Source organism: Diadema antillarum, unplaced genomic scaffold, assembly GCF_040938485.1.
Source record: "Diadema antillarum isolate AM-2024a unplaced genomic scaffold, OU_Dant_1.0 seq00000573_RagTag, whole genome shotgun sequence".
Taxonomy (NCBI): domain Eukaryota; kingdom Metazoa; phylum Echinodermata; class Echinoidea; order Diadematoida; family Diadematidae; genus Diadema; species Diadema antillarum.
This window is the reverse complement of record NW_027271509.1, coordinates 352,625-363,814: the sequence shown is the minus strand read 5'-3', so window position 1 is coordinate 363,814 and position 11,190 is coordinate 352,625.

Genomic DNA, 11,190 nt, shown 5'->3' with positions numbered 1-11,190 from the left:
AAGATTTTCTTCAGCGGGAAAGGGGTATAAGAAAGTGGGGTGCTATACCGCTTTCGAGATTTTTCGTTTGGGAGTTGGGAGTCGAAGTATTTGTCCATTGCAAATAAACTTTCTGCTCAGGCGTGACAAACCTGGAGGCCAAGCCAGGGTTTGATGACTCCAGCAGCTGTCGTATTACGTAAGAGCATGATAAGGATATCTGCCTGTGGCAGACCATTCAAAGTGAACTCAATTTTCTCTATCCTTTTTAAAGTTTTCAATTTTATATTGAGAAATTCTATGGTCATCCATTTTACATTTCGAACGAAAAGAATTGACCTGTAAATAACGAAAATACAGGAATAAGAAGGAGAGCATTGCCAGTTTGCCGGTGCTGACAATGTGCTATTTGGCAGTGAGTTACAACGGGGAGGTGAGACTACCTCCCTGGTTACAATCAGCCTGCTGACTGGATCATTGAGAAAGCAGCTGTCGTATTACGTAAGAGCATGATAAGGATATCTGCCTGTGGCAGACCATTCAAAGTGAACTCAATTTTCTCTATCCTTTCTAAAGTTTTCAATTTTATATTCTATAGAGAAATTCTATGGTCATCCATTTTACATTTCGAACGAAAAAGATTGACCCGTAAATAACGAAAATACAGGAATAAGAAGGAGAGCATTGCCAGTTTGCCGGTGCTGACAATGTGCTATTTGGCAGTGAGTTACAACGGGGAGGTGAGACTACCTCCCTGGTTACAATCAGCCTGCTGACTGGATCATTGAGAAAGCAGCTGTCGTATTACGTAAGAGCATGATAAGGATATCTGCCTGTGGCAGGCCATTCAAAGTGAACTCAATTTTCTCTATCCTTTCTAAAGTTTTCAATTTTCTCTATCCTTTCTAAAGTTTTCAATTTTATATTCTATTGAGAAATTCTATGGTCGTCCATTTTACATTTCGAACGAAAAAAATTGACCCATAAATAACGAAAATACAGGAATAAGAAGGAGAGCATTGCCAGTTTGCCGGTGCTGACAATGTGCTATTTGGCAGTGAGTTACAACGGGAAGGTGAGACTACCTCCCTGGTTACAATCAGCCTGCTGACTGGATCATTGAGAAAGAGAGAGAGAGGGAGAGAGAGAGGGAGAGCGAGGGGGAGAGAGCGAGGGGGAGAGAGGGAGAGAGAGGGGGGGGGGGAGGGGGGGGGGGAGAAGGGGAGAGACAAAATGGAATGACAATAGTTCCGGCAGGGAGGTTTCCTCTCACCTCCCTGGTTCCGGTCACTGCAGTACAGGCATGCTCTGTCCATGGAGCTACTTAGTAGCTCCATGCTCTGTCTGCATACGCTGAATGTCTACACTCACACACACACACGTACACACACACACACATGCACCATGGAGCTACATAGCCCATGCCAAAACCAAAACAATCTCCTCCTCTCGCGGTGCCCCCCCCCCCCCCCCCCCTCCTGTGGCGCTGTGGCGATGACTGATGCTTAGATTAGGCCAGGGTCAAGAAACAGGTGTTTTATATCTTTGATGTTAAGTCATTGATTGCCAAGATATGCACTGGCATTATTTACGGGGGTGTAGCCTCTTCAAACGAGAGATTTGCGTCATGTAATCAAACGTAAGATGTGAAAAGAAAGAAAGAAAAAATCTTAATATTTCTAATTAACGCAGTATATCTATCATCCAGCCATCCTTGAATAAAGTTGTTTGAATTTACACTACTGTAATTATCATGCCGTCAATCCCTCGTTTGAGGCGAGACCCCACTTTAACGAAGTTGATGGGGTGCTATACCCCACTAACAATCCTTCATTTGAGAGTTGGGAGTCAAAGTACTAGTCCAGGCTAGGCTCCATAGAAAGTGCACCTAACCTTGTTTTTTTACAATGTTTTTTGATGGTTTCTTGTCAATTGGAGGGTGCTGATTCCAAATCCGATTGATGCCACTCGCGTAAAAATCCAAAATGGCCGCCAGATATGCTAATTTGGCCATGGTACTCCCAGTTATGTCAATTTTATGACTAAATTATTCTATCAAAGTTTTTTAAATTTTTGTTCCTTGAATAATTCTACTTGCACATGCAATAAATTTTTCATTTGAAGAGGTACATTTAGTATTTTAAGCTTATTTTCAATTCAAAATGGCCGCCACTCCTATACTCGGGTACTATATGAATGGCAAAAGATATGCATACAAATAGAAGACGAATTTTCAGTCACATACCTACGCTTTTATGAAGTTTTGCATGTGCAATGCAAATCTGATAAGTGCCACTAGCAAAACAAGCAAACAAACAAGCAAACTTGAAACAGAAAATGTATTATTTTTAGGCTTATTATATTCTTCTCAATACAAAACTTCAAAATGGATGCCACTCATATACCCCTGCACAATATGAACGGCAAAGCGTGTGAAGTGTAAGTAAACAAATTTTCTTTTTTTTCCCTGTCACTCAGGTACACTGTTTACCAATTTGTGTGCTGATTATAAATCAGAAGGTTGTCACTAATAAAAGCTGTTTTATCTTTTGATGCAAACATACAAATTTGATACCTCAATCTGAATTTGCCCTAGGTATTATGGAAAAATCCAACAAAAATTGAATTGACGCCAACATCAACATCGTTTATCAGGAATTATTAGATATGAAAATTTGATACTTACTTGCCTTGAGATGTTCAACATCAAAATATTCACTCTGATTTACTGAATTAAAAGGCTGAATCCTAGATGATGACACAAATGAAATTTCAAATTAACTGTCCTGTTCTACATTACCGTATTTAAAAGCGATATTATACAAACTTTTCAGTCCCCTCATCCGAGAAAGAACATGAGGCAGGGGAAAGTGGAAAAAAGGGACCACCTCACTTCCTGTTGTCAAATCTCTGAAATGAAAACAATGCCCCAAAGTTTTTACTGTTAACCCAGGTGAATTATATATGGTAGATGAATTTTACTACCGCTTTTTTCGGAGTGAATGTGTTTGAGTATAGGCCTAAGTCGAGGGAGACTCTGAGATCTGTACAGTGCTGCCTCATTCTGAAAGCAGTGTTATAACAACTTCAGATTCAGGATTGCTCTTGGTAACCAGACCAGCTGTGTTAAGACTCTGAATGATGGCCTCCTTAAAGGGGAAGGCTAGTAACTGATCAGTGGGAATCAGTGGAAATGCTGGGAGATGATTGTTCCAATCCTTATGGGATTCATTCAAGAGTTCATTGTATATCTATTGTTGTGTGAAAATGATTTGCTTCAGAATGGTCTCATATTCAAGTAATGTGCAGTTTAATGCTTCCAGGTTAGCGTCCCTGGTCAGTGACGGAGCATTAATCTGCACATTACTTGAATATTAGACCGTTCTGAAGCAAATCATTTTCACACAACAATAGATATATACAATGAACTCTTGAATGAATCCCATAAGGATTGGAACAATCATCTCCCAGCATTTCCACTGATTCCCACTGATCAGTTACTAGCCTTCCCCTTTAATGGTGGCTGTAAACTAACTCCACTAGAGGTCTTTTTAACATATATGTGGTGACATTACATTCACTTCACGTAGGAAGTTTGCAGATGATCTTGCCTTTACGTCTCATAGAAAGTCCTTGGATGACATAAGCCGAGTACTGACCCATCTCAAGACAATAGTGGAGTACTTCATCTTCTGGAGACTTTGCCCCAACCTTTATTAGATTATCATCAGACCCATGCCTTCCATCTTAGTAACCATCTTGCCAATGCTATGTTCAAGGTAGCCCTCTGTGGCAAGCCTTCCAAGCAGAGGCTAAGGAAGTCCAGTACCCTCCTTCACTGGCACTCGATCACTCTCCCTCACACTGCAAGGAAAGGATGGCAAGTGTTACCAGTGCCGTCAGCGCATACCCTGACCTTCCAAACACGATAGCATGGGGGGGGGGGGGGGGGGGGGGGGCATTTCATGAAGCGTTTGTCTGACAAATTTGACAAATTTTTTCTCAGCCAATCAGATGCAAGGAATTTAATAGCTTATAACAGTTTGTCCAAAAAAAAAAAAGGATTTGACAAACCACTTCATGAAATGCCCCCTTGAACAATCCTGCCATTGATGCGCCTGAAATCCCACAAGCCTAAATTTTCGTCCCGTAACTTGAAAGCTTTGACCCCAAAACAGGTTGGTGCAGATGCTGGTCTGATTGTCATCTCTGCAGGATGCCACCCAAGTTACCTACAACACTGTCTCTGGCCTGGCAACAAAGCCATAGGGCTTCAACGAGTGGTGATTAAGCAAGTCTTCATGTCTTCATCCTGTTTCTATGGCAAATAATCGCCCTCTGACACCTGAGGAAGCGCTGAACATCACCAGATGTGGTTTGCAATGAAAACAATTGGCAGGACTCAGTAATATGCATCTTTAGCCTGAGAATTCTGCAAATTTGGGGCTGATGTAGCCTGCTGCTAAACATACAATTAAAGGGTTCTTTGAAGGGAAGGTAAACCCAAAAAGCAATGTGGATTGAGTGAAAGCAGCAATATTAGTAGAAGACATCAGTGAAAGTTTGAGGAAAATCGGACAATCGATGCAAAAGTTATGAAATTTTAAAGTTTTGGTGTTGGAACCGCCTGGATGAGGAGACTACCAGAGGATATGACGTATGAGTGGACAACAATACAAAGAAAATATAAAAGAAATTCAACAAAAATTCACTTTTCTAGAATTATGAAAGAGCAATGGACCAACCTCTTTCAGAAAGCAGGGGGAATAATTGCTTCCCTTAACATATGTCAATATCAAGCTGATGGAATTTGTAATTTTCATGAAAAATGGATTTTTGTAGAATTTTCTTTATATTTTCTTGGTATTGTTGTCCACTCGTACGTCATAACCTCTAGTAGTCTCCTCGTACCAGCGGTTCCAACACCAAAACTTTAAAAATTCATAACTTTTGCATCGATTGTCCGATTTTCTTCAAACTTTCACTGATGTGTTCTACTAATGTTGCTGCTTTCACTCAATCCACAGTGCTCTTAGGGTTTATCTTCCCTTTAAAGACAATAAAAATGACAATTTTAATTTTAAGACAAGACTGAATGAGATCATGATGTCGAAAGTGTATGTTATCAACACCTGGGAACTGTGACTCACTGAGAGAACTGAAAGAGGTATCTCACATTGCTCCTTGGTTGATGTTTAATGAACAATTTGTACGGTATTGCGTTTGGACAGTTTCGTTTATGCCTTCAACAGTTTTTGTTGTTGTTTTAATTCAAGAAGAAAATCAGGTTTGCTCGATAATATCAAGGTGGCACTCCAAAATTATATCATATCAAAGTGATGGCAGGTATATGATCCATTTCGAACTCATGCCTCGGACTGCTCCCTCCCCCCCCCCCCCCCACTCCTTGCTGGAAAAAAAAAAATCTACAAAGCAAAGGGTTTTTAGTTGTGTCATTAATGTCCGATGTGTTTTTGTCTGCAACCATGTATCTCTGCACTTACTGTATAGGATTTTTCTGTACTTTGCTAATATGGTTTTAGGGGAATGCATATTAGAAGCATTGCTTTCTAGCTTCCCCTCCATTTTCAACATTTTGATAAATATCATGTATCTATGCTCCTTAATATATTGTGTTAGTATTACATTTTTATATTCAACCTGCATGTAGAATATGATGGTATATTGATTCCTTGCGAGACGTTTAGTGAACTTACATTGTTGAGACTTTTGTTGAGACAAAATGAAATATATTTAAGAAATTGTGTTCAACATCGTAAGGTTTATGAATATGTAGGCCCCCTATATATTGTAAGTGACACCCAACATATTGCACATGCAACACTTTATGATAGCGTAGGTACGGGACTGGAAATACAGGAAATTTGTTCTATATTTCCATGCATATGTTTTGCCATTCATGTAGTAGATAAGCATAGGAATGGTGGCCATTTTGAACAAAAAATGAGCTTTAAATGCTAAATGAACCTACATGAGATGAAAATTCGCTTGCAAATGCAGATGGAGTAACTCTAGGAACAGAGTTTGTGTACAAAGTTTGGTGGAATAATTGGTCATATAATGCACATTATTGTGTTTATCACGGCCGAATTAGCATATCTGGCGGCCATTTTGGATTTTTGCATTTTGCCGAAAATGCTCAAGGGTACGCGAGTGGCATCAATCGGATTTGGAATCAGCACCCTCGAATTGACAAGAAACCATCAAAAAACATTGTATATATCAAAAAACAAGGTTGGGTCCCTTCTAGCCTGGACTTTGTATACTTGTCCATTGCAAATTAACTTTCTGCTCAGGCATGACAAACCTGGAGGCCAAGCCAGGGTTTAATGACTACAGCAGCTGTCGTATTACGTAAGAGCATGATAAGGATATCTGCCTGTGGTAGAGCATTCAAAGTGAACTCAATTTTCTCTATCCTTTCTAAAGTTTTCAATTTTATATTCTATTGAGAAATTCTATGGTTATCCATTTTACATTTCGAACGAAAAAGATTGACCCGTAAATAACGAAAATACAGGAATAAGAAGGAGAGCATTGCCAGTTTGCCGGTGCTGACAATGTGTAATGCATGCGTACACGTACACAGATACATCGACCACCAGTCTGCATACGCTGAATGTCTACACTCACACACACACACGTACACACACACACACATACGCACCATGGAGCTACATAGCCCATGCCAAAGCCAAAACAATCTCCTCCTCTCGCGGTGCCCCCCCCCCCCCCCCCTCCCTCCTGTGGCGCTGTGGCGATGACTGATGCTTAGATTAGGCCAGGGTCAAGAAACAGGTGTTTTATATCTTTGGTTTTGAAGTCATTGATTGCCAAGATATACACTGGCATTATTGACGGGGGTGTAGCCTCTTCAAACGAGAGATTGCCGTCATGTTGATAATGGGGTAACTTCACAATACATGTAGAAAACTCCATGTACATACCTGTACGTACACTGTATATCAAAGCCTCCCTCTCAGCACATTTTCAAAATGGTTATAGGGGGGGGGGGATGGCTCTGAGGGTCTCATTTGTACACTTTATTTTTTCTGTACTTGATGGTACATTGACTTAATACATGATACTAATAACCACATGTTCATAGTCAGGTTAAAGCGTATCCGGGCACTTACCCCCTGGGCAACTACCCTCCGGATAACTACCACCCGGATAATTACCCCCCAGGTCTATTCCCCCTTAGGGCAACAACCCCCCCCGGACAACTACCCTCCTAGGGCAATCACCCTCCAGGGCCATTACCCCCTAGGACAACTACCACCCGGTCATCTACCCTCCTAGGGCAACTGCCCCCAAGGGCAATTACCCTTAGGACATCTACCCGCCGTATAACTACCCCCTGGGTAACTACCCCCTGGATGACTACCCCCCCCCCCCCGGATAACTACCCCCCAGATAACTACCACCCGGATAACTACCCCCTGGATAACTACCCCTCGGATAACTACCCCTTGGATAACTACCCCCCGGAGAACTACCCCCTGGGTAACTACCCCCTGGGTAACTACCCCCCCCCCCCCCCCCCCCCCCGGATAACTACCCCCAGGATAACTACCACCCGGATAACTACCCCCCCGGATAACTACCCCCCGGATAACTACCCCCCCGGATAACTACCCCCCCGGATAACTACCACCCGGATTACTACCCCCCCCCCCCCCCATAACCATACCCCGACCCCCCCCCCCCCCCCCCGCCCCCTCCTGATACTTACCTACTGGACAACCCTCCCTCCCCGCCCCCCGAAAGAAGTACCGCCCTTTGTAATTTTTCCATAAGTTCATAACACCATATCAGAAGATGCACCTTTCTCTTACACTGTCATCATTTACTCTTTTGGCTTGTCATTTTCTACTGTTATAACACATTAGAAGATAAACATAAGAAAAGGAGAGTTCATTTCACTGCAATTCATATTTCCTTAACATTAGCGAGGGACCCTTCGATATAAAGCCATAATTTCTGATAGGATCCGGGCACGGTTTTATGAAGTCAGTCCTGACAAGCTGTCAGTTCCACACAATTACCAATCGTTGTAGGTCGATCAAAGCAGGTCCATGGTAACAAGTCGGTGACTCGAGCTTATCAATCAAGCAGAACCCATGGTTTTATTGAAATTATTAGAGACTAACAAGATGTCATAACTGGCAACTTTTATCAAACGGTGCCCTAATCTGTCATAAGAGTAAGATTACAGCTTGTTTTACATACAAGTAGAATTGTGCTAGTTTTCAAATTAAATGTTCTCGACACTTTAAGGGGAAATCCAGTTCAAATATAAGTTAGTCTGATTAGAAAGAGTAAAATATTACGAGTTTAACGGTATTTCTTTTTTGTTTTTTACAAAACACCCCTAGTTGTTAACGAAGTCTTTTGTCTTGCACCCTCTTTTTTAATAGATCTATAGAGAGTTGTAGTTGACAGAATCCTTTTTACATTATAGGGCTGCTCTGTTTTATCCCGGCCATTTCAAGAGTATTTTTTTTTTCACAAAAACTTGAATCCTTCTTGGAATAACATGCTCTTTAATATTTCGTAAGGGGTTTCTAATTTTCTCACCCAAAAGATGTTTAAAACCTGAAGTTGGTCTCGACCAAAACCAGACGATATGTAGTGAAAAATGTTTTTTTTTTTCAATTCAAATAGCAAACGTTGTTCGAAAATAACAATGAGAAACGTAATTTTCTGGGGGAGAGTTATTGTAAGAGGGGTGACTGTTTGGAGCCTAATTTTAATAAGGAGTAATTGTCAAGGGAGGTAATGCTCTGCGGTGATCATACCAAGGAGGTGACAATCTCTTCCCACATTCTTGATGTACTAGTTGTTAATGCCCAATGATGCAGTAGGGCAATTCTGAAATGAGCGTTAGCGGTATAACAGTAAAATAGTTACAAAATTGATGAAACAATGCAAAGAAAGCAAATTAAGACAGAGACGAAGAACACAAATAAAGATACAGTGCACTCCCGTTACAACGAACACGGTTATAACGAAATTTCGTTATAACGAAGCAAAACTTCTGGTCCCAAAATTATCGCCATTAAAGTCTATGGTACAAAATTCGCTTATAACGAAGACGGTTATAACAAAATTTTCGTTATCACGAAGTCTTTTCTGAGCACCACTGACAAAGAAAAACAAAGGAAATGTGCTCCGTTATAACGAAATGCGGATCGCATTCGAAAATGCGTAGCGGAACAAGCATTTTTAAAGCGTCTCTGCATGAGCGAATGCATCATTGAATGTTCACTCCGTGTATCACGCACAGATTCCGAGGGGAACTTGCGTTATTGTAATACAATAATCTGAATTCAGATAAGGTTTGTTTCCTTGTTCCGAAGTCCTTTAATACAAAACACACATATTCTGATACAACTAAATGTCCGTAATAGTTCGGAAATGAAATATTAAGCACATCTTGGCGTTATTCCATAACAAAGGTTCGTTAATCCGATAATAAAATATGGTCCTTATTCTCATTCTTATACGGTTCGTAAGTCCGAACATGATAGGAATTCAAAACGTTCGTTAATCGGAACATTACAAACATATCGTTAATCTATGGTGAAAAAAGGAGAGTACACTAACAAAACTTAAGAACTGCAATCCTTATAATCGTCTTAAGATAAATAAATCTTCGAAATAACTAACCTTTCTCATTTTTTTTCATTAACAAAATTTCTTCGGAATAACGAACCTTATTTCATTTTCGGATGAAAAAGCCTTCGGAACAACGGACTTTCTGAATAGTGAACCTTTCTCACTTTTTGATTTATAAACCTTCAAAATGACGAACCTCATTTCATTTTCAGATCAACGAACCTTCGGAAAATGAACAATATATTATTTTGATCTAAATCATGAACTTTCGGAATAATGATTCTTCAGAAATGCGAACCTTCAGATAAACAAACCATCGGAATCCCGGGAATGGCGAAACTTCGGATTAAGGAGCCTTCGGAGTAACGTACTTTAGTAAGAAAAGAACCTTTGGAATAGCGAACTGTAACCAAATCCTACACCGTCATTTTCTACACATGTGTGACAACACAAACAACTTTATGCTCTTTTTAAAATGTAATATTTAAACGAAATTCAAAAGGTATTCTCCCATCTCACATAGCTTTCCAGCGTATGATGAGGATTCAACAAATAGAATTTTTTATGCGTGGTTTCCTTCTTTTCCTTATACATTGCATGTTATATTTGTTCGGTTATAATGAAATTTCGTTAAAACGAAAAAAACAAAAAACAAAAAACTGCCGGACCTGAGCATTTCGTTTTAACGGGAGTGCATTGCACATGAACACACACGAGATAAATCCCTTGTAATGAGAGAAAGAGAAAAGGTGAGTAATGAATGACAGGAATAGACTACCTTCACGGTGGACAGAGAAAAGCGAGAGGGAAGAGGAAGATGATGGGTCAAAACCAGGGCACGTGGTATGAGGCATGAGATATAAGCTCCTCAAAATAAAGAAGTGTTACATGGAGTTGTGGTAAACGATAGACGATTGTGGTTAAAAAATATTGCAAAAAGTATAACTCATTCTGAAGTGTAACATTTCTTCAAAATGTCTTTAATTCAATGGTAAAGGCATTCAAACTTAAAGGGATTGTACAGTACTGGTTGAGGTGGGGATTCATGTTTTGAACATTCTTAGGTGAGATAGTGAGAAACATCTCATGAAATATGAAAGAGCATGTAATTTTTAAAAGGATTCAACGTTTATTTGATGAAAATTGGTGTTGAAATGGCTGAGATATCCAAAAAAGTGATAATAACAAAAGGCGACATGCCCCACCTTTATTAGGATTTCTTTGTTTCACCTTGTTTTTTTGGATATCTCAGCCATTTCAAAACCGATTTTCATGAAATAAACTTTTGATATCCCTTAGAATTGCATGATCTTTTACATCTCATAGAGTGCTTTCTGAATATCTCGCAAAACGTTAAAAGCAAAATTCTCACCTCGACCAGAACTGTACATACCCTTTAAAACTTCTTTTATACTATACTATCAAGAGAAATCCGAAATTTCGGAACAGTAAAAGAAAATACAGATTTAGCGAAAATAGTTTTGGTTAAAGGCATTGACATTTACTGGATTACCGGGTAGGATATGAAGGGACAGCTTCGTGTTTTATGAACATAGAGTCAAAATACAG